General features: G+C 44.8%; 1 protein-coding gene across 3 annotated transcripts in view; it reads right to left on the bottom strand.

Moving 5' to 3' along the window:
• ABCA1 (ATP binding cassette subfamily A member 1) overlaps positions 1-23,565 on the bottom strand; it is a 149,242-nt gene extending 125,677 nt beyond the window's left edge. For 2 of the 3 annotated variants that reach the window (XR_004443634.1, XM_033237920.1), the window contains exon 1: positions 23,242-23,565. The gene's annotated coding sequence lies outside the window, so the exon portion shown is untranslated. The remainder of the gene's footprint in view (positions 1-23,241) is intronic. The other variant, XM_033237921.1, reaches the window with a different exon arrangement.
• Between the last annotated feature and the right edge of the window lie 877 nt (positions 23,566-24,442).

Genomic DNA, 24,442 nt, shown 5'->3' with positions numbered 1-24,442 from the left:
TTCTGCTCAGGTAACTGAAGCCAAAGGGATATTTCCACATCAGTTTTCCAAGTCAGTGAACAAACAAACCAAAACCAAAAAAAAAAAAGAAAGCTATAAAAGAGACAGTACTATGTACTAGATTTCTCAATGTTTCAAATGCAGCACACTCACTTCTGCCTTCATACACATTTCCAGTTACTGGCTGGAAAGGATCCCACTTCACAGTCATCCCAGTCAATAGGCCACTCTGATCCTGCTCCTAGATGACCACAACCGCCACCTCACTGGTCTCCCATCCATTTGCCACAGAGCACCCAAAGTTACTCAGCTAGACCAAATATCTGAATATGCCACTCCCCCACTTAAAACCTTTTGCCAGCTCCTCAGCACCTGAACAGAGTCCAGTGCTCACCAAGGTCTACCTGGCCTCCCTTCTGGGACTCCAGCCTACTCTCTCACCACTCCCCACCCGCTAAGCAATGCCCTGGGTGTGTGTACAGGCTCAGAATATGCTGCACGCTCTCCTACCACTGGGACTTCACTGGTGACTTCTCTTGTCTTAAGACACTTTTTCAAGCACTACTGGCCTGGCTAACTCCTAGGTCTCAAACTTAGGTCTCCACTTCTTCAATGTCCTTTCCTGATCTCCTCCCCTGCAACTGACACATGGGTTCAGAGCCCTTCCTACATGCTCCCTAGGAAGGCTCAGCTGCGAAAGAGGATTTCTACCTTTTGAGTCAGAGCAGGGACCATTCCTGTTTCCTTCATCCCTGTTTTCCTTAGTATGCAAAAGGGTCCTGGCTTGTCGTAAACACTCGGGGATGTCTGCTTAATTAATTAAGAGATGGACAGGAGAAATAGGGTGCCAGAATTCAAGGGTGGTGGCACTCCTGGGCCTGTGGTAACTCATTTCTCAAGCTTGATTAAATGATTTGGGCAAATTATCCCCAGAGAGGGAGCTCTGTGTTCAGCAGCTTCTACCATATGCTTGAAAGTCACAAAGGACTGCTGAGCTTCCCAGGTGACTCCTGGGGCATCCTGAAAAATGTAATAGAATGTAAGTCTGCTTCCCATAACCGCCAGGTTTAGCTAAGGACTGGGCAGCCCCCAAGGCCAGCAGGGCCATGCAGTCGACTTTCCGCCCGTCCTCACCCTCAAGCCCAAGGCACACTCTCTCTGGGTCTCATCAGTCACCCAAGTGATCACCCCTTGCCAAAATGTGACAATCTCCACACCTCAGCCTTGTTTCATATAGTTTGGGCATGGCAGAAGTGACTGCTGGAAACCTTTGGCCAATTTTTAAAAGAAATTGTAACTGCAAATGCCACTGATATTTTGAAGTTCTTAATATCTACAGAATACAACGGACTGCTAAATTAAAACCTTCCCAAATAAACAAAAACACTCATCATTAGTTGCAGAGAAATGCAAATTAAAACCACAATGAGGTATCATTACATTCCCACTAAATTAAAAATTAAAAGTGCTAGTGTGTGTATGGAGACACTGGGACTCAAGACACTGTGGAATTGTAAAATGGAAGAGCCACTTTGGAAAATAGTTTGACAGTTTCTGCTAAAGTTATATATAGTCTTATGATATGACCCTGTCATCCCATCCTAGGTATTTGTTAATATTTATAGAAGCCTTATACAGAATAGCCAAAAACTGCAAACAACTACTTGTCTAAAAGACCATCAACTGGTGAATAAATAAAACGGGCCAGGCGCGGTGGCTCATGCCTGTAAACCTAGCACTTTGGGAGCTGGAAGCAGGCGGATCACCTAAGGTCAAAACTTTGAGACCAGCCTGGCCAACATGGTGAAACCCTGTCTCTACTAAAAATATAAAAATTAGCTGGGCACGGTGGTGGGCGCCTATAATCCCAGCTACTGGGGAGGCAGGAGAATTGCTTGAACCTGGGAGGCGGAGGTTGCAGTGAGCCGAGATCGCGCCACTGCACTCCAGCCTGGGTGACAGAGTGAGACTCCTTCTCATAAATAAATAAATAAATAAATAAACAAACAAATAAATAAAACTAGGACACTTACTCAGCAAGAAAAAGGAACAAACTACTGATACATGTGACAACCTGGATGAATCCCAAAAGCCTAATGCTAAGAAAAATAAGCCAGACACAAAGAACTACATACTGCATGATTCCATTTATATGACATTCTGCAAAAGGTGAAAAGAAGGGGACAGAAATCAGTGCAGTGGTGACCAGTGGTCATGGGTGGAGGGGACAACAGACTGAAAAGGAGCATGGCAGTGACAGATACATATGTGTATCCATATTTCAAAACTCATCATACTTTTGTAAAGGGGAAGTCTTACTTCGTGTAAATTACATGTCAATAAATCTGAACCAAATAAACTGCCTTCCATTATCATAATTAACATACCTCACAAGTCATAACTTAGAAGACCTAAGAACTGGATAGTATAAAGCCTGATTATTGTGTGATCTCCTTGGAAGAGGAATAGTAGATAAATATTCATTACCACTTACGAATTCCACAAACAACTGCAGCCTTAGCTCTGCAGGGCTCCTATGAGCCACAACAAATATTTATCGAGTGCCTATCACATGTCAGGTGTGTTCCAGACCTCAGAGATTCAGTGGTGAACAACAGAAGCAAAGTTCCTTCATTCATGGGGCTCCTATTCTACCAGGGATGGGGAAATAGACAAATAATAGTGGGTTGTTCAAGCAGTGGGTGGTGGTGGTGGGATTGATGAAGAAAAATAAAGCAGAGTAAGAGGACAGAGAGTAATGGGGCAGAAGTCATTCCTTTCTGATGAAGCATCTTTAGGACCATGAACTGAGACAGTGGACCATATGCTACCCACAAAGGGGTGGTTTAAATGACAGCTGGGATTATAAATGATTTTTACTTTTCCCTAAACCAAAACCTGGAATACCAGACAGCAGAGAGATTCAGTGATGCTGGCAAAAGAAACACACACACACACACACACACACGTTCACAGGAAGCTGGCTGGGAAGGGAAAATGATGACCCTAGTTACCATCTGGCACCTGTTCTCCCACTTCTTCCTCACCAAAACATTGTGTCCTTTTGAACTTGACATGCACATTTCCAGGAGAGATGAGAATTATAAAGAAGAAGAAAGGGGCCAGGCACGGTGGCTCACACCTGTAATCCCAGCACTTTGGGAGGCTGAGGCGGGTGGATCACGAGGTCAGGAGATCGAGACCATCCTGGCTAACACGGTGAAACCCCGTCTCTACTAAAAATACAAAAAAAAAAAAAAAGTAGCGGGGTGTGGTGGCGGGCACCTGTAGTCCCAGCTACTCGGGACGCTGAGGCAGGAGAATGGCATGAACCCGGGAGGCGGAGCTTGCAGTGAGTCGAGATCCTGCCACTGCACTACAGCCTGGGCGACACAGCGAGACTCCGTCAGCAAGGGGGAGAGAGGATGACACCAAAAAGACAAGATAGGAGGAATTTTCCCCATCTGGCATAGCCAAAAGAAAACCAGGAACTCCTTCCCGTGACTGCCCTCTACCCTTCTGCAGCACTAAATCTGTCTAGAGAAATATAGTGAGGAAAGAAAGCACATGTGTCTGTACAGCTACCAGAAGCTGTTTGCTTGTGCAGTAACAAAAGGGCTGGCCGGTCTTCTTCCTTCCCGCAAGAACACTGCCAACACCTGAGCTTTAGTGCTGGGCTCCCATCTAAGGGTGACAGTCAGCCCTCATGCCTGAGCCAGGGCAGGTTCCAGAAGAGAGAAGTCTCCAAGCAGGGACCATACAAGTGTCACATCTCACTGGGACAGAGAAATTGGCCCCTCTGGGTGGAAGAGGAGAGGCTTCCACAAAGTCATGCTCCATTTGACTGTCGTATTAGTAGATAAAATCTCTGAAGACTCACTCCCACTACACCCCTGCTGCAATCTTATAGAGAGAGCAGCTGAGGCCTCCCCCAAAGCAAGTGACTTGCCCAGCATTAGAGCTGGTTTCTCAAGAAGTAACTTTTTCAACAACTCTTATATGCCCCTTCCCACTAGGCTATTTCTCCTATGATTTTGTTTGTTGTTCTGAAAGCATTTCTCAGAGTTCTATCCAAATAGTTCACATACCCAAAATGTACAGTTAGCAACTAATTTTCATCTTTCAAAAACAATGATCATATGACGGCTATTTCATTAAACCTTAAACAAATAAGAGGGAGAGAGAGAGAGAGAGTGTATGTGTGTGTGTGTGTATGTGTGTGTATTCCACTTTGTTCAAACTTCCAAAAAGTTACCAGAAGTGAGATGGAAGTTGAAATTTCCAACAACAGCTATCAATATATCTCTTTTTTATTATTTTATTTTATTTTATTTTTGAGATGGACTCTCACTCTGTTGCCCAGGCTGGAGTGCAGTGGTGTGATCTCTGCTCACTGCAACCTCTGCCTCCCGGGTTCAAGTGATTCTACTGCCTCAGCCTCCAGAATAGCTGGGAATACAGGTGCCCGCCACCATACACGGCTAACTTTTTTGTATTTTTAATATAGACAGGGTTCAACATGTTGGCCAGGCTGGTTTCAAACTCCTGACCTCAAGTGATCTACCCACCTCAGCCTCCCAAAGTGCTGGGATTGCAAGCGTGAGCCACCACGCCTGGCCTCAGTATCTCTCTTGATGAGGTTACTTCTAGATGTCTTTTTCGTAATTGAGGTATAATAGAGAAATAAAAATGTTATATATTTACAGTGTTCTAGACGTCTTATATCAAAAACAGCTTGCCAGTAAACTACAAAGCAGGAGGTGGATTTCAGTATATCAGATATGAACTGAAAATACATTGGTGCCAAAGCTCTGATTGCCTGTTCATGAGATGTTGATGCAAAAGCAAGAATCACAGATGTGACTCATGTGCCTCATCTCCAGAGAGATGCACAGGGTCCTACAATATTAGGACATGAAACTTCTAAGCCCAACAGAACATGCTTGCTTTGGAAAAGGTCGGTTTTCTAATTGCCTCTCTGATCATGTGTCTTTGGATCGGTAGCCACGTTCAGGGACAAGCCTAACAAGGTTACAGAAAACCAGGAGACCTGGAAAGAACCCACGATTGAAGATGGAACGTGGCTGCTGTGGGGGTGGGAGGGGATTTTGGGTCATCCTGCAATTTCTCCCAGGCTGACCCATCAGCTTGAGTCTGAAGCTAATTTGACTGACTCAGTTTAACTTTTCTGGTCTCCAGATGCTACTGGGCCCTCTTAAGCGTATCCTTGCTGGGATAGCCTTAAATTACACCTCCTCACACTCCTGAAACATTCCATAGATCGCAATTCCAGGGAAACTGCCTTGAGGTTAGGAGTTTGCAGAAGGGTCATGGGCTGGTACTCTCCCCTAAAACTATGTTCCTACTTTTAATGGCAGCACTTTAACAGTCAAATTTGAGAAGCCAAGAAGGTTAAGAAATCCTCCAAGGTGGCCGGGCGCGGTGGCTCAAGCCTGTAATCCCAGCACTTTGGGAGGCCGAGACGGGCGGATCACGAGGTCAGGAGATTGAGACCATCCTGGCTAACACGGTGAAACCCCGTCTCTACTAAAAAATACAAAAAACTAGCCGGGCGAGGTGGCGGGCGCCTGTAGTCCCAGCTACTCGGGAGGCTGAGGCAGGAGAATGGCGTAAACCCGGGAGGAGGAGCTTGCAGTGAGCTGAGATCCGGCCACTGCACTCCAGCCCGGGCGACAGAGCGAGACTCCGTCTCAAAAAAAAAAAAGAAATCCTCCAAGGTAAAAGTCAAGGATGAAGCGAAGTTATCCAATCATTCCAGAGGAATTCTATCATTCTAAAAGAGGTTCTGCTATCACACTGCCCATTTAAAAAAATATAGATCCAATGAACTTTATTAATTCCAATAATCTGTAACTTGGTGCAGTTTTTAAAGTACCAAATGCATTATACTTACTTGTTTGTTACAACAAGATAACAGGTAACTGTACCTCCTTCTTTCACTTGAATATATATCCAATTTCCTAGACAAAATTGTTGCTAACAGCTAATTTTCAAAATAAAGGCTATGAATTTGTAAAAACTGAAACAAGAAATACATGAATATTGTACAAATCTATAACTAACTTTTGAGAAGCATAATTCTTCATGTTGTCTGTCAACAATATAATTTTACAGGAGATCCTGACTGGGTATGGTGGCTCATGCCTGTAATCCCAGCACCTTGGCAGGCTGAGGCAGGAGGATCACTTAAGCCCAGGAGTTTGAGGCTGAAGTGAGTTATGATCACGCCACCATACTGCAACCTGGGTGACAGTGCAAGACCCTGTCTCAAAAATAAACAAATAAATAAGGAGATCCTAAAGGTTTAACTCCATCTATATCATGTCACTGATACTTGGACAACCAAAGATCCTATTTTTCACCCTCAACATTCCCATTGCCACCAGCTAAATGGTCCCAGGGCTTCTAAACCTCACAAGAGCCAGGATTTCTGAAAGCAGATCTGTCCTGTACCCAAGTCCTTGTTTCATCACTGTAGAACTACGAAGAAACTCTAACAAAATGTTAGAGACAGGCTGTCTTCCCCTGCTGATTTCCACTAAGCAAACATGGAGCAACCTTCAAAGGAAGACTTCAGCAAACAATACCACTATTTGCCTTTTCCCTGGTCGGGGGTATGTAGCACATAGAAAAAAAGAACCTTTCCTCTAGAAAAGATATCAACCTTTCAACATTCTATGTCATAGAAAAAAATCAATTTTTTTCAGCCACAATCATAACACCAGAATAAAAGAGATCTGAAGGGAAGGGATTAGTGAATTCATAAACACCCTGAGCTACAGAAACACAAGCAGGCAAGCCTCTATCAGCAATCCTTTATTTGCAGAAAAACTTGGTTGGATAATGTTCCCTGCTGTTATAGGATGGTTTTCCAAGAGAATTTTGGGAGAAATGGTTTAGTGACTGTATCACCAAAGATCATTTTGTTTGGATTACATCTCTGAAGAATCAGCATCTTCAGATGTTCAACCTTCTCTCAGCCTGAAGGATTTATATTTATGAAAGTGCTCAGGCCGGGCGCGGTGGCTCAAGCCTGTAATCCCAGTACTTTGGGAGGCCGAGACGGGCGGATCATGAGGTCAGGAGATCGAGAGCATCCTGGCTAAGACGGTGAAACCCCGTCTCTACTAAAAAATACAAAAAACTAGCCGGGCGTGGTGGCGGGTGCCTGTAGTCCCAGCTACTTGGGAGGCTGAGGCAGGAGAATGGCTTGAACCCGGAAGGCGGAGCTTGCAGTGAGCTGAGATCTGGCCAGTGCACTCCAGCCTGGGCGACAGAGCAAGACTCCGTCTCAAAAAAAAAAAAAAAAAGAAAGTGCTCAAAGCATTTGGGGGGGGACAGGCAAACCCAAATCTTAGTCACTGTCTTTATTTCTTTTCCTTTGGGTCTATTCTACTATGCAGAAAGCTCCCCAAATCCTTACTCCTTTGTTGTCTTGAGTTCATTGTTTCAGCAGGAAGAAAGGAGGTTTTAGAGTCAGAGAAAGCTGGGTTTGAATCCTGACTCTGCTTCTTACCAGCTCTGGCACCCTAGGGACTCTGAGCCCCTGTATCTTCTCCAAAAAATAGAGCTGATAATGTATGTAAAACATTTATCCAGTTCCTGGAACAAAGTAAGTGTACAGTAGCTATTATCATGATGAATGCTGCAGTATTCATCAAAGGTGGGGCAGAGAGTGGATGGTTTATTAAAGGAATCTCTTTTCTGTCATCTTTGTCCACACTAAGACACTATGTCTCTTAAGGGCCTTTCCAGAGCAAACTGGAGCACTCTCTAGTACCCAGTGCATTGGTAGAGGTGAAAGCATTACAGGGTATCCTGTTGCCACTTCTGACCACTGTTTTACTAGAAAGCTCCCTCTGGGGGTCCTCGCCACTCACTTATCCTATTTTCTCTACATTCTCACGGAGGTTGCTCTTATTTTTCATAGCACACTGCCACCTTCCTACAAGTTTTTAGCACCTGACTCAGTTTTCCTGTCCATCCCATTTCTTCCAACTTCTCTGTCCATTAGAAATCTCTATTAGAAATCTGAGCCTTGGCCAGGTGCAGTGGCTCATGCTCGTAATCCCTGCACTTTGGGAGGCTTAGGCAGGTGATCACCTGAGGTCAGGAGTTTGAGACCAGCCTGGCCAACATGATAAAACCCCGTCTCTACTAAAAATACAAAAAAGTAGCTGGGCATGGTAGTGGGTGCCTGTAATCTCAGCTACTCAGGAGGCTGAGGCAGGAGAATCACTTGAACCCGGGAGGCAGAGGTTGCAGTGAGCTGAGATCATGCCATTGCACTCCAGCCTGGGCAATAAGAGCGAAACTCCATCTCTGAAAAAAAAAAAAAAAAGAAATCTGAGCCTTATAATTCCTCCATCTTTTCAGCTCTGCCTACAATATTCTCTAGTATACTAACTTATCAGTGATCCCTGATAAATTAAGCCATGTGCAACAAGCTACTGTGTCTCACCATCTTTCTACTCGCCACTACACTGAGCCCATGATGACCCAGTGCTCCACAAACATGCTTAGAATGGAAGTAAAACCTCAGGGATAAGATAGTTAAAGCACATTCACTACAGTAACAAACCAATCAAGAAACTGCAATGAAAGTAAAGGTTTGGGTGACAAAATTTCCAGCTGTGTTCTAAGAAACATAACTACAAGCAGGATTGCATTTAATCTGATTTTCCTCAAAGCCTCTCTAATGTGTAGGGAAAGACATTCATTTTCATTAACTTCATGTGAGCTAGAGAGAATCTGTGATTGAGGCTCTAGAACCCCTGGTAAACATGCCAGCAAGCAAGGGCACCTTCCCCGGAGGTTCAATCTAGAATGTAAGACTGTCAGCATTGGTAAGGAGTCTTGAACTCTAAATCCACAGGCTCAAGTCAGGAACTCAGGAAGCCTATCAACACCTGGATACAATTTTGCCACCTTAACACTTTATTCCCTTTATTTGTGCCAAACTGAGTCCAATCTCCAGGCTCTTGTCCAGTTCTAGTTCATACAGTATCAGCAGCCTTCTCCAGAATGTCCTTTCACCAGCTAGCTCTTGAAACAGTCATATGTCATATGTGCAAGACACTTCTATTTCTGCAGCCCAGCGAGGGCCAGCTAACTCGGTTAGTGAGAATTTAATCAAAGTTCCAGGGCAAGCACAGAGACACAGAGTCTAAGTCTTGCCCTCCGAAACCTGCAACCAAACTCCTTCTTTAGAATAACCAAAACAAACCTTCTCGCTGGTTGCCTCACTAAATTAAGAGAAGAAAGGGGAATAAGATCACAGGTTTAAATCCACATACTTGTGATTCTGAAAAACAAAAACTTAAGGGTGTTTTTCTTTAAACATTGACAACATGAATTCCATGAGGTCTGAGAAGATCCTACAAAAGGCTCTGTATTATTTCAATATTATCAAGATTCTGAGTGTTCCTTATAGAAAGAACTACTGTTATTAAGATTTTCACAAATCAAACATTCTGTGTGCCAAAGAACAAAGTGGGAAAAATGAAACTGAATTATTGGGTTGCATTTTTCCTAGCCTCCTTTTCTCAACCGTAGTTCTGAAAAATTCACACAATCCAATCCCCCAAGCAACAACGCGCTCTCATCAGGTGAGAGCTGGTGTTGGTCACACACTCTATGAACTAGAATTGGACAATGTCCCAAAATGGAGTGCCACCTGGAGTCAGAGTGCCATGCTCTTCTCTGCAGACTCCAGGGACATGTCCACTCTGCTTAATGGAAGCCACTGGAACCAAGTGTCAGACAGCCCTCTATTTGCTCCACAGAGGAGAAAGCCATGCTCTGATCATGTGAAATGTGACTGGAATTGTAAACTGAAAAATGGCACTAATTTCACTAAATTTGCAAATCCTGCAACAAGACTAACAACTGAATAAACAATACTTGACCAAAGGCTTTCTTTATCGTGAACTTAAGGTTTTTACTATAATTAACACAATCATTAAAGTAAAAAATAAATAAAAACGCTGCCTTAATTCCCAGTTAATTTTAAACAGCCAGCATCAACATCAGGTTCCACGCTTTTGCATAAAGAAATAGCCTTTAGGAAACCGTCAACATTCAGGATTTTGTTCTGATTCAAACTTACAAATAACAATTTTTATTTGAGAGAAACAAAAAATTCCAATTGAAAAAATGCCTTAAGATTCAAATTGGACCAACAGACAGGAGAAATAAATGAAGCCAGTCCAACATTGAACATTTCAGTGTCCATTGTAAGCTGAAAGGAACAGACATCTAGAGACACAATTTCTTTTTTTCTCTCCTATAAAGGGCGCTGTAATAGTTAATCCTAAATTCTGATATAGTATGAAGAAGCCTGGATTAAAGAGGCAAGAGACTAAGATTTTAATTTCCAGTTAATGGCATCTGGAGAATAAATTTAACAAGCCATTCTACCACTGTGGGTAATGGAACAGAAAACAAGTCTTTTTTTTTTTTTTCTTTTTTTTTCTTGACACAGAGTTTCACTCTGTCGCCCAGTCTGGAGGGCAGTGGTGCAATCTCGGCTCACTGCAACTTCAGCTTCCTGGATTCAAGCAGTTCTTCTGCCTCCACCTCCCAAAGTGCTGTGATTACAGGTGTGAGCCACCATGCTCAGCCAGAAAACAAGTCTTTTTGATGAAGAAGCTGAAGTGGATGCTCCTCTGAGTCTAAGAAAACTGCTTGGGACTTGGGTATCTAGTAGCCATGGAATATATATCCCAAAGAGCATAAGAAACTGTAACACTAGACCCCAACATCAAAAATATGTTGCTATTTCCTCCCTCCCACATTGCTGGTAGGGGTGCAAACTGGGACACTTTGGCAACTTACATTAAAATGCTATGAGAGAACAGGGGAAGCATTCCTTAAAAGTTCTAGGAAAGGTGTTATGGAGGAGGTAGCATGAGAAATTCAGCCAAGTGGGAAAAGCACAAACTTGGGAGTCAGACAGACAAGAGTTTGAATCTCTGGCTCTGCCATTAGCCAAATATGGAACCATGAACAAGTTATTTAACTTCTCTTTGTGTCAGGTGCATCATCTGAAATAGGGGGCTAATATAATAATAGACAAGCTCAGTATTTCCTCAAATGTGGGAGAGTTACACAGGATGAATTTAAGTGATATTCAGAGGATTTTAGGAGATGAACAAGCACAATATTAAACATTGAACCACATCATGAGAAAATATGGTTCTTTTCAGCACTTCTTCAGCCTATATAACATTCTTATTACATTAAGGAGTAAGCGGGGCCGGGCGCGGTGGCTCAAGCCTGTAATCCCAGCACTTTGGGAGGCCGAGACGGGCGGATCACGAGGTCAGGAGATCGAGACCATCCTGGCTAACACGGTGAAACCCCGTCTCTACTAAAAATACAAAAAACTAGCCAGGCGAGGTGGCGGGTGCCTGTACTCCCAGCTACTCGGGAGGCTGAGGCAGGAGAATGGCGTAAAACCCGGGAGGCGGAGCTTGCAGTGAGCTGAGATCCGGCCACTGCACTCCAGCCCGGGCGAAAGAGCAAGACTCCGTCTCAAAAAAAAAAAAAAAAAAAGGAGTAAGCGGCCGGGTGCGGTGGATTCTAGCACTTTGGGAGGCTGAGGTGGGTGGATCTCCTGAGGTCATGAGTTCGAGACCAGCCTGGCCAATATGGCGAAACCCTATCTCTACGAAAAATACAAAAATTAGCTGGACGTGGTGGCATGCACCTGAAATCCCAGCTACTAGGGAGGCTGAGGGAAGAGAATCGCTTGAATCCAGGAGGAAGAGGTTACAGTGAGCCGAGGTGGTGCCACTGCACTCCAGCCTGGGCAACAGAGCAAGACTCGTCTCAGAAAAAAAAAAAAGAAGTAAGCTTTTGTTTAGTCTTCTTTTGACACCTCTTTAATGCTTACTAATTCCCTTTTCAACAAAGTAAGATAAGTCTCATGGTCAGCTGGGGCCTTTGGGAACCAATAGTTTATCTTATACATACACTGTAAGAAAAATAATTTGTCTTCATCCTAATTATTTTTAAAATTACCTTTCATTTATAACTGATACTGATTTTCCAATTACAGGTCAAATATAAAGTTATTTTTAAATATATTGATGATTATAAAAATGTGAGTCAATTTCTGTAACTTGAGTGGGCCGAAATGTTACCTATCTCAGAGTTCCAGTGAAAACTAAATGAGATCATATGTAAGAAGAACCAGCCCATGCTGTGTTCCCTCACCCACAGTCTGGGTGATGAGTAAAATTTCAGCAGGTGAGGAATATAAGTAGAGGATCGAGTGTGAACCAAGGCAAATACAAGAGATGGACATGAGATTCCAGAACAGTGAGGAGCCAAACAATACCAGGAAGGGGTTCCTAAAGTAGAAGATGAAAACCTGTCGAGAGAGACTACTTTAACAGATACCAAACCATACTTACGTTAATCAGTCTAGTGAGAAAACCAGCTATAGTTCCTTCAAGCATGTGTCTTATAATCCAGGACAAAACTGTCAAAATGGGTCACAGCCTTATTTCAAAGAGCCTTGAATGCCAAGCAAAAAGAGATCATCAATGGTGGCAGATTCTTAAAAGTCTTCCGACCTCTGTCCAGCACCTAGTACTTTCCACAGTACATGGTGTTGAGAGGTGACAATGTGCTAGCACCCCTCACTCTCAGCGCCTCCTCGGCCTCTGGCCTCGGCGTCCACTCTGGCGTCCACTCTGGCTGCGCTTGAGGAGCCCTTCAGCCCACCAGGGCACCATGGGAGCCCCTCTCTGGGATGGCTGAGACCAGAGCCTCCGACCTCTGCTTGCGGGGAGGTGTGGAGGGACAGGCGCAGGTGGGAACCGGGGCTGCGCTCGGGCCAGTGTGAGTTGCAGGCGGCGCGGGCGCGGGCGATGGCGCGGCGGCCCCGCACATGAAGCAGCCGGCCGGCACCACGGCCCAGGGCAGTGAGGGGCTTAGCACCCGGTCCAGCAGTTGCAGAGGTTGCGCTGGGTCCCCCAGCAGTGCCTACCAGCCAGGGCGCCACACTCAAGTTCTCGCTGGGCCTTAGCCGCCTCCCCGCAGAGCAAAGCTCGGGACCTGCAGCCCACCATGTCTGAGCTCCTCTCCCTGCAGTGGGCTCCTGCCAGGCCTGAGCCTCCTGCTCCGTGGCTCCGCGGCTCTGCCCCCTGCTCCGTGGCACCCCGTCCGGCCAAGAGCCCAAGGGCTGAGGAGTGCAGAGTCAGCTCCACCTGCAGCCCCCGTGCAGGATCCACTGGGTGAAGCCAGCTGGGCTCCTGAACTGGAGGATGACTTGGAGAACTTTTATATCTAGCCACAGGATCGTATGTGCACCAAAAAACACTCTGTGTCTAGCTCAGGGTTTGTAAATACACCAGTCAGCACTCTGTGTCTAGCTCAGGGTTTGTCAATACAGCAATCGGTACTCTATATCTGGCTAACCCAGTGGAGACTTGGAGGACTAGCATCCTGTGGCTCTGTCTAGCTCAAGGATTGTAAATGCACCAATCAGCACTGTGTGTCTAGCTCAGGGTTTGTAAATACACCAACCAGCACTCTGTATCTAGCTAACTGTGTATCTAGCACTCTGTAACTCTGTCTAGCTCAAGGATTGTAAAGGTACCAATCAGCACTCTGTCAAAACAGACCAATCAGCTCTCTGTAAAACTGACCAATCAGCAGGATGTGGGTGGGGCCAGATAAGCAATAAAAGCAGGCTGCCTGAGCCAGCCAGGAGTAACCGGCTTGGGTTTTCTTCTACACTGTGCAAGCTCTGTTCTTTATCTCTTTTTAATAAATCTTATTGTTCCTCACTCTTTGGGTCCACGCTGCCTTTATGAGCTGTAACACTCATCATGAAGGTCTGCAGCTTCACTCCTGATACCAACAATACGAACCCACCAGAAGAAAGAGGCTCCGGACACGTCGGAACATCTGAAGGAATAAATTCGGGACACATCATCTTTAAAAACTGTAACACTGCGAGGGTCCGCGGCTTCATTCTTGAAGTCAGTGAGACCAAGAACCCACCAATTCTGGACACAGTGTTTAACAAACATTTGCTGAACAAATAAATTTCTGTTTAATAGCACTGTCTGTGTATTAACGCATTTAATTTTAAAATATATATATGTATTGTTAATATCATATCTTCCTCTTCCTTCTCTCTCCCAGTACCAGAGAATAGCCTAACCCCAACTAAGGTAAACTCTGCCACCAAACATGCCTGGGAGTGGAGAAGGGTCTGCAGGTCAGTGTAAGCTCATCAGTCTGGGCCTTCACGTTCTCCCTGCCTTTCCAAGGAAAGCTGCTGCTTGCATCAGTGCTGCCTTTATGTCAAAGTGTATCACCTAAATACCAGATCCAACAGATTTCAAGCCACCACCCTCCAAAGACTTGCTTCTTCCAGAAAACAAGCTTGGCTTGACTCTTGTCAAAAAGAATTATTCCCAACCTGGCATCCTATAAGAAGTTTGCAAAGCAAGGGTGAACAGGGATATGACATCCAAACATCTCCCTAGGGGCTCCTTCCCCCTCCCTGCCCCTGGTCAGCAACCTCGTCCTCCTTTTACTCCTCCTCCTCTCTTAATTTGTTATGATCTCTCAAACAAATTCAGGACAATGCTTTAGAAAGCTTTGTGTCTTACCCAGCTATCCCCAGTGAGGGTCTTCTAAGATACTTAAAACTATCCGCATGAGGTATAGTCAATTCTCCTCCTAGGATGGGTACTAGCATTCTATTATTGAAGGATGAACGAGCCTGAAGAGTTGGTTATGTTTTCCTTTGATCACCTATTGGCTTAACAGGATTCCACTATAAGAAGCAAAACTTAGGCTGGGCGCTGTGGCTCATGCCTGTAATCTCACCGCTCTGGGAGGCCGAGGTGGGCGGATCACAAGTTCAGGAGTCCAAGACCAGTCTAGCCAACATAGTAAAACTCTGTCTCTACTAAAAAATACAAAAATTAGCCGGGCATGGTGGCACATGCCTGAAGTCCCAGCTACTCAGGAGGCTGAGGCAGGAGAATTGCTTGAACCTGGGAGGCGGAGGTTGCAGTGAGCTGAGATTGCGCCACTGCACTCCAGCCTGGGCAACAGAGCGAGACTCTGTCTCAAAAAAAAAAAAAAAGCAAAACCTATACCCAAAATGATGTCTGAGATGGAGAGTCCAATTTTATTTTAGAGAGATTTTCCAAATGGTGAGTCAGAAGCAAGAACAGTATCTCACTAAATCATGTTTACTCAACTGAAACTTATTGAATTAAACCAACTCCTCCTTCCTTTGCATTTCAGGTGAGAACCCCTTCTGGTTCTGTGATTCAAATCTTCATTCAGTCAAAGCAGGTAAATAGGAAATTTCAACAGCTTTCTCTCCTCCCTCTCATTCCTTTCTTCTGTCATCGATCTAATCAGGAATGCTCTCAGGCATTCCCTGGATATTTCTTCTTTACCTCTCAAAATCCACATGGCATGTAACACTAATGCTCAGCATGTTCCTCAGATCTCTAGATGGCTCTAATTAAAGGATCACCTCTTCTTCTAAATACAGACCTGGGGTTAGAGGACATAAGAGCTTGAAGGACTCTTTAAAAGTCAAGTAGTAACATTTTATAGACCAACAACCTGAAAAACAGAAAAGTAAAATGACTTGTCCAAGGTCACACAGCTTCTTAATAGGTTTGTGGGCATTCACGAACACCCTGTAATTACACATAAAATTTGGATTATATGAGCTCATGTGTATTTTTTCTGAAGAGAAAATCCGTATCTTTCTTCAAAGAAGTCAACAATCTCTTCCCCAAAATATAGTAACCACTGACAATTATATGCATATTTGAAAAAAAGTTTAACTAAAATCCAATTGTTCCAAGTCTGAATAGTAATATGAATTGGTGATCTAGAATAAGAGTGGAACCTAATTTAAGAACTGTTATTGTTATCATCTTTTTTTTTTTTCATGTCTGGGACATCAATGCAAGTAACATGGGATAAAGATAATTTAATGTGGAAGTAAACTATAAAGCAAGCTTTTTTTTTTTTTTTTGAGATGGAGTCTCGTTCTGTGCAGTGGCATGATCTTGGCTCACCGCAATCTCTGCCTCCCGAGTTCAAGCGATTCTTCTACCTAAGCCTCCTGAGTAGCTGGGATTACAGGCTTGTGCCACCACGCCCACCTAATTTTTGTATTTTTAGTAGAGACAGGGTTTCACCATGTTGGTCAGGCTGGTCTCGAACTCCCGACCTCATGATCCATGCGTCCTGGCCTCCCAAAGTGCTGGAATTATAGGTATGAGTCATCGTGCCCCGCCTAAAGCAAGCTTTTAAAATCACTGAAAACACTAGTATGAATAAATATCACTATAGGCCAAGCATTATATTATATGGTTCACATTATACACACACGCAAATGCCTATTTTACAGATGATGAAACTGAGGCAAAGAGTGATCAGCAACTTGCCTAATGTCAAATATCCATCAGTAATAACCAGAATTCCAATCTATATTAATTTGATTCTGATATCCATGTTCTTTTCCACCAATATTTGCATCTACACTTCAAGATGTCCTAATACTAATAATATATTCTATTTACTTATTTAGGAAGAACTAAATCAACTCTCTAAGGTAGCTTCAAGGAAGTCTTTCATAAACGGTTCAACTACTAAAAAGTTCTTCCTGGGAAATGTCATAAACTAAATACCAACTATCACAAAATATCTGGACTTTAAGACTAGCCAGTTAAAATGCTTTGACTTCCAAATACTTCTTGGAAGTTGGATTTGGCATAGAAAACACTGGAGAATGTTAAACACCCCCCAAGAAAAGACTTTAGAGAAGAATAGATCCAATGCATATGAAGTTACTGTTTTTTTTAAAAGTGTTTAAATATCTAAATTACTTAGTGAGTCATCTCACTCTTATTAACAAAAATAAATTAATATACAACTCAAAGTACTTGAATATGGAATGCCACAGACTAGAGCATTTTCTTAAATCACAGCTGCCTCAGAAACGGAAATGAAACTGAATGAAACAGAAATGTTTGTTCTACAAAAAGTAACCTGGCCTAAATAAGTATGCACTAAAATTTCTCAATCTAACATAAACCTAGCCTTAACTACAGTTGTTTCTCACATAATTCTATTTCTAATGCTTTTCTGTAATTAGCCTGTTATCTCAAGTAGTCTTTTAGAAGACTGGAAGCAAACATGAGCTTCCCACTCTCCTTGTTGGACTTACTTAAGTCAGCATGTATTAAACTTTTTCCATATTAAGTGGGATGAATTAAGGCCAGGGGAGAATGAATCAAAGAGCTCTCTCTAGAGAAGCATACACTCATGAGGAAGACAAATAAACGTTAACTATAATAAAAAACAGTATTAAATACATGACACAAAGAGTGCTTTAATCCAGGTCTAATGGAAGTAAAAAGAAGGGGGTGTTACTTTCAACTCAGTGATGGGAAGGAGTGGATCCAGAAGAGCTTCATGAGGAGGGGAGCATTTAAATCGGGTCTTAAAAGAGGTTTGCAGATGCTAGCGGGTTTTGTACCAACTTTGTTTTCAACATGGGAAAGACAGGATTTCAAACTTTGTTTTGTTTTGGGAACAAAATCCCATGCTCCTCCGCTGTTGGAATAAATGCTCTTTGCCTGAATGCTATTTGTGGTCTTCGTAGAATGGAGAGTAACAGAAAGCCCTACCGGAAATCAATTTTATGTAAGCTTTTCATTCTCTGGCTTCAAGTATTTCTAAAATGTACCTTTCTATGCAGGCTACTTATTCAGGCAACTATTTTCAGGTGAAGATACTCAAATGAAAATAGAGAATCACTTTTGGCCTTTTGCCGATATTTCATGCATAAAAAATGTAATAGTCTGACAAAGTGTTTACCATGAGATTGGTAAACTCACAGAAGCCAAACTGTCTGGGATGCAACTTCAGCTCCACTACTTACAAATTCCATAATCATCTACCTAGCCTGCCTATACCTCAGTTTCCCCATCTATAAAGACAATAACAGCACCTATCTCACATGGTTCTCATGAGAATGAACTGAGTTACTACATGAAAAACTTAAAAACATATCCAACATACCATAAATCAACAGTAAATGTAACTATTTTTACCAAGAGGTGTTTTCAAAGAGTTTATTTCTAATTTGCTATATCAATTAATAAGAAAGGCACTTTCTCATCCTATTTCACTTTTACAAGGCAGACTTTTTTTTTCAAGACAGAGTCTCACTCTGACACCCAGGCTGGAGTAAAGTGGCACGATCTCATCTCAGTGCAACCTCCGCCCCACAGGTTCAAGCAATTCTTCTACCTCAGTAGCTGGGAATCACAAGCACCCACCACCATGCCTAGCTAATTTTTGTATTGTTAGTAGAGACAGGGTTTCACTGTGTTGGCCAGGCTGGTCTTGAACTCCTGACCTCAAGTGTTCCTCCTGCCTTGGCCTCCCAAAGTGCTGGGAATACAGGAGTGAGCCACTGTACCCAGCCAACAAGACAGACTTTGAAACTGTGTATATTTTCCAAAAATATATATATCTTAAGAAAAAACTAAATCTGATTTCTAAACAGTAACAGCAGTAACAGAGAAATAGCTTATTTCAAAAAGTCCACAACATCATCAAGGATAGGACAAGCAAGAATCATATTGTATTATAACAAATTTTGACAATCACCAAAGTTAGGATTTACAACTAAACTAACAGTTCACTTCTCTTTTTCCTGTGTTTCTTATGCCCTTACAGCCTAATACTCTATCATTCCATTTTCTATAGATCACACGGGAAAACGTTTTGAGATCACACAGCTATTCACAACCATCTGACTAAAGCAATAGCATAGTTTTCATTATGAACCAAGTAAAAAATTCGAGTTGAGTAAATTTTATTCTATTATTTCCAGGATGTTGCAATCCCTACGCAACCAAGGTTTCAAGTTAAAGAGAATTTGGCTGATCCACTCACAGCAACAAGGAAAATATGCAGGCTATAGATTCTGATAAGGATTATAGCAGATGAATGTAGAGAATGTGGTGAGCATCCTTGAAAAGCTCCCTGGTTGCAGCAGCTGAAATGTTAATACGGGAGTTAAAGAACTCTGGAGTTTACTGGCTGCATTCAAATCTTAGCTCTACCTCTTGCAAGGTATATGGCCAGAGACAAATTAGCCTCATCATTTACTTAATCTTGTAAACTAGGGACAATAAATGGTTTTGTTGTGAAAATTCAATTAGCATTTGATGACCTACACAGTGGCTTATGCCTGTAATCCCAGCACTTTGGGAGGCTGATGTGGGAGGATCCCTTGAGCCCAGGAGTTCAAGACCAGTCTGGGCAACATAGCGAGACCTTGTCTTTACAAAAAATTTAAAAATTTAGCCAGGAGCCGTGGTGCATGCCTGTGGCCCCAGCTCCTTAGGAGGCTGATATAAGAGGATCACTTGAGCCTAGGAGGCTGAGGTTGCAGTGAGCCTTGTCTGTACAACTGCACTCCACCCTGTGCAACAGAGCAAGACCCTATCTCAAAATAAACACAATAAATGAATAAACTTGTGAAAAACATTTCAAATAGTACTTGCCACACAGTGCTATATATGTATCTATTAAACATTGCAATAACTTTGGCCATTCATGGTGATATCCACATGTAGATATGAAGATAGTTGCATTTTTTAGAGTAGGCCTTCTCTCAGCATAAACAAAACAAGTGTTCAGAATGATCTTTTAAAATTTGACGCTAAATGACCGTAACAACTATTATAATCATATTATTTATTTAATATCTGGATAGTTAAAAAAAAAATGTATTTGAGGCCGGGTGTGGTGGCTCATGCCTGCAATCCCAGCACTTTGGGAGGCCGAGGCTGTCGGATCACTTGAGATCAGGAGTTCGAGACCAGCCTGGCCAACATGGTGAAACCCTGTCTCTACTAAAAACACAAAAATTAGCCAGGCGTGGTGGCGTGCACATGTAGTCCCAGCTACTCAATCGCTTGAACCCAGGAGGTGGAGGTTGCAGTGAGCCGATATCACGCCACTGCACTCCTGTCTGGGCAACAGAGCTAAACTGCGTCTCAAAAGAAAAACAAATGTGTCCAGGGTACATTATAGGCCTGCACTCCTAGAAATATGAGGGTGGAGATTTCAAACGCTCATCTGCAGAAGAGACAACATATCACAGGTGTCCAGGTTACGGTCAGATATGTCATTCTGGAACACTGTGCAGATGCTCAAATACAGATTCCTGGCCGGGCGCGGTGGCTCAAGCCTGTAATCCCAGCACTTTGGGAGGCCGAGACGGGCGGATCACGAGGTCAGGAGATCGAGACCATCCTGGCGAACACTGTGAAACCCCGTCTCTACTAAAAAAAAAATACAAAAAACTAGCCGGGCGAGGTGGCGGGCGTCTGTAGTCCCAGCTACTCGGGAGGCTGAGGCAGGAGAATGGCGTGAACCCGGGAGGCGGAGCTTGCAGTGAGCTGAGATCCTGAGATCCGGCCACTGCACTCCAGCCCCGGTGACAGAGCAAGACTCCGTCTCAAAAAAAAAAAAAAATACAGATTCCTAAACTGCTCTGACAACAGTAGCAATTCTAGTCCCTTAAATGGCTTGTAGTCATCATGAAGGCTGAAGACCCTCTTCCCCGGTGGGTCTGATCATACTGTTGGTTCTCAAGCAGATACTGTGTATCCAATGTTTTCCTAAAATTCCCTAGCATTAATTATTTTAACGGTTTGTGGAATGATTTAATGGTTTGTGGAAGCACTGGGGAAACAGGCTGACAATGGAAACTTTGTATTTGAAAAATACTGTAATATCTGTAGAGGTTCTACTCAGGAATACTTTCCATGCTTCCATACTTTCTCTGATTTAGGAGAAAGTTTCTCAAGAGAATGATATTCTCAACAGAAACGGAAAGTTTCTCAACAGAAAGCCTCCATCATTTCTGTGGTAGGTATGAGAAGATAGGCTGAAATAAAAGGGGAGATGAAAACTTAAGGACTTTAAGTTTTGTTTGAAAAGAAGATCATAATTTAAGTCTGGGTTCTAAACTATGGCCGTTAAAAAAATGAAAAAAAGGCCGGGGGCGGTGGCTCAAGCCTGTAATCCCAGCACTTTGGGAGGCCGAGACGGGCGGATCACTAGGTCAGGAGATCGAGACCATCCTGGCTAACACGGTGAAACCCCGTCTCCACTAAAAATACAAAAACTAGCCGGGCGAGGTGGCGGGCGCCTGTAGTCCCGGCTACTCGGGAGGATGAGGCAGGAGAATGGCATAAACCCGGGAGGCGGAGCTTGCAGTGAGCTGAGATCTGGCCACTGCACTCCAGTCCGGGCGACAGAGCGAGACTCCGCCTCAAAAAAAAAAAAAGAAAAAAGAAAAAAAAAAATCAAGAAAATTCCACTCTTTAACTTGGGGGAAATTTTTGTGAGGTTCTCTTCGTGGGAAGCAGGGATTCGGCCATGGAGGACAAGAGACTTGCTGATTTCAGTACCCAGAAAGTTTTTTTAAATATGAACTTTGTGCACTGTGAGATGAATGAGTATATACTACCCATTCTCTTCTTGGGGTGTCATTGAAAAGTCGGATTTTAAAAGCTAATGGTATCAGTGCTGCAAAGGCAGGCCAATTACAGACAGTGCCAGACAACTTTTTTCTTTATTTTCTTATTTTTAATCTTATTTATTTCCTTCTTTTTGATAAAAGATATACCTAAAGAGGCACCTACACACAAACCTGGCACCGTCCGCCGCCCCAAGAACCTTCCTGATTTACCAATGGCCTGGGAGTTGGCAAACACGTGAACAACAACAACAAAAAACCTCATAGTTCCTCTCCATCTGCAATCACCGGTCTTCACCGGATTCACAGCGAGCAAAGACACCTAGTACAGCCGGCCGATTCCTAGGTCCTCCGGCCAGGAGGCGCTGCGGGCTAGTCTCCGGGGGCCACTGCAGCCCGCGCGCCCAGCACCCCCACCCTCGAGGCAGAGCCCAGCCTAGCCCCGCGGCGGAGCTCCGAGTTCTGCGCCGCCCGCCGGGGTTATTCCCGGTCATTCCACGGCACCACCTCGCCCCAGCTTCTCCATCTGCGCCCAGGCAGAAGAGACCAGCGGCAAGGGTCTGGAAGATGGGGCGGCAGGGAATGTGGGGGAGGGAAGATTGGGCACCCCACCTCCGGGTTTCCGTAGGCTCTCCTAAGTCTCGTATTTAGAAGAAACAAAACTCGGCCGGGCGCGGTGGCTCACACCTGTAATCCCAGCACTTTGGGAGGCCGAGACCGGTGGATCACCTGAGGTCGGGGGTTCGAGACCAGCCTGGCCATCAAGTTGAAACCTCGTCTCTACTAAAAATACAAAAATTAGCTGGGTGTGGTGACGCGCCTGTAATCCCAGCTACTCAGGAGACTGAGGCAGGAGAACCGCTTGAACCCCGGAGGCAGAGGTTGCAGTGAGCGGAGATCGCCCCATTGCACTCCAGCCTGGGCGACAGAGCAAGACTCAAAGGAAAGAAAAAAAGAAAAGAAACAAAACTCGTTCCGCGCTCTGCGCCAGGGACACCAGCTCGGCTGAGCGCACGGAGACTGTAGGCAGGACTTCCCTACCCCTCAGGTCAAACAAAGCCCCAAGGCCTCTAGTGAGTAATAGCACCACGGCCCCCGTTTGGGACACCTCCAACTCGAGTTCTCGGGGGAAAAGGACGCGCTGCTCCAGTCCCGGGGTGCATATAGCAGATTCCCAGGTCAGAACAGACCAGCTTCTTAAGAACCTAGTGAGGACTCAGTGCTGGCATTTGTCTCCATAGGTACTGGCAGACCCGCAACCAGAGGGGTTTCTAGCCAACTCAGGCCCCTCCGAACAAAGAAGCGCTCCGTGCCGGACCTGCAACTTTCCCCACCCGGCAGCAGCGCCCTCAGCACGCCCGGGCACCCCCGACCCCTCTGAACCCGGGGTACTGTGCCCGGGTCTCCACGCCCAGAGATGCTCCCCGGTCTCCACCGCCCGGCGAGTCCCAAGCGCAGCAGCGCAGTCCTGGGGTCGCCAGAGCTCGTCCTAGAACATCCTCTCCCCATTTACGCCGCCCCGGGTCCCATTTGAGTTGCAAGTGGTGGGCATGCGGGGCTCCAGATCAAAGTCCCCGAAACCGAGCGCTTCCCGAAGCTTCCTTGGCCTCTAAACAAAACAATAACGCCCAATAAGTCACTGGAGAGCCTCTTACCTGTTTTCCACTTTTGTGTTTGTGTCTCTTTCTCCTACCCCTTGACAAGCCTTCCGGAGAAGGGGAGAAAACAGAACGAGGGGAAAAAACAAGGAGCAAAGGCGCCCTGAGAACTGGTCCTGTTGGTGCGCGGAGCCCCCCGCCCTGCTCTGCCCTGCCCTGCCGCAGCCCGGGAGAGAAGGGTCGGCTCGGCTCTGCGGGTCCCGGCCCCACTCACTCTCGCTCGCAATTATGGGGTTTTTGCCGAGACTAGTTCCTTTTATAGATTCGGCTGCCCGGAGCGCAGAGGTTACTATCGGTCAAAGCCTGTTCTCGCCTTCCTCCCCGCCCCCTTCCCGGCCTCTGTTTATGTAGTTCAGTCGCTCAGCAGAAAGCACGTGGAGCCGCGGCCCGCCCCTTAAACGGGCGACGTTCAGCCGCCCGCGAAACGGCTAGGGGATTGGGAGGAGGTGGGTGGGGTGGGGTGGAGGGTACATCAGATGTCTCAGGGTCCGCGGTCTGCCCCCCCGTCCACGCCCGGGCCCGCCGGACTAAGACGCGCGGGAAGCGCTGGGCTCGGGGCTGCGCTGCAGACTCTAGTCCACGTTCCCGGCAGCCACGGGCACCAGTGGAGTTTGCTTCCTCTAAATAGTGCTTTCCGCAATTTTTTTTTCCTTTTGTTAGTTTCCTCAGCCGGAGGGAGGGATTGGGGGAGAGAGAGATCGAGACTGAATCCCCCTCAGGACGCCAATCATTTTGTCTTTTGGTTCCTTTCAAAGACCTAGGCTGTTCCTCTGGGTAACCGGCTGCTTTTGTTTGCCCCCCTCCCAAAAACATTGACTTTGGTTTTTGATAGCGACCTGCTGCCTTCGAGATTCCCAGCCTGAGCTCCCCAGGTCCCTCAGAGGACCCGAGAGGAACATCTTACTGCTTCTCTTCATAAATTGAGAGGAAGGAGGCCACAAAAAAAAAAAAAAAAAAGACAAAAACACAGAACAATATGGACCAGCCCCCTTTTAATTTTCATTGTATTGATCAGCCTCCCTGTGATAAAAACGCAGGACTTGTATTTAGCTTATATACATTTGTAAAGTGCAGTCAGAGAATTGCAGTCGTGTAAAATTATGTAGCCACTCCAGATCTCCAACTTCTGTTTGCCTTTGTCTATAGAGAGCAAAACCACCCAAAACATTCGAGGGGCCAAAAAAAAAAAAAAAAAGGC

This window comes from Trachypithecus francoisi, unplaced genomic scaffold (genome assembly GCF_009764315.1).
Source record: "Trachypithecus francoisi isolate TF-2019V2 unplaced genomic scaffold, Tfra_2.0 Lachesis_group16, whole genome shotgun sequence".
Taxonomy (NCBI): Eukaryota; Metazoa; Chordata; class Mammalia; order Primates; family Cercopithecidae; genus Trachypithecus; species Trachypithecus francoisi.
Note: the sequence above shows the minus strand (reverse complement) of the source record. Positions and strands in the feature narration are given on the sequence as shown.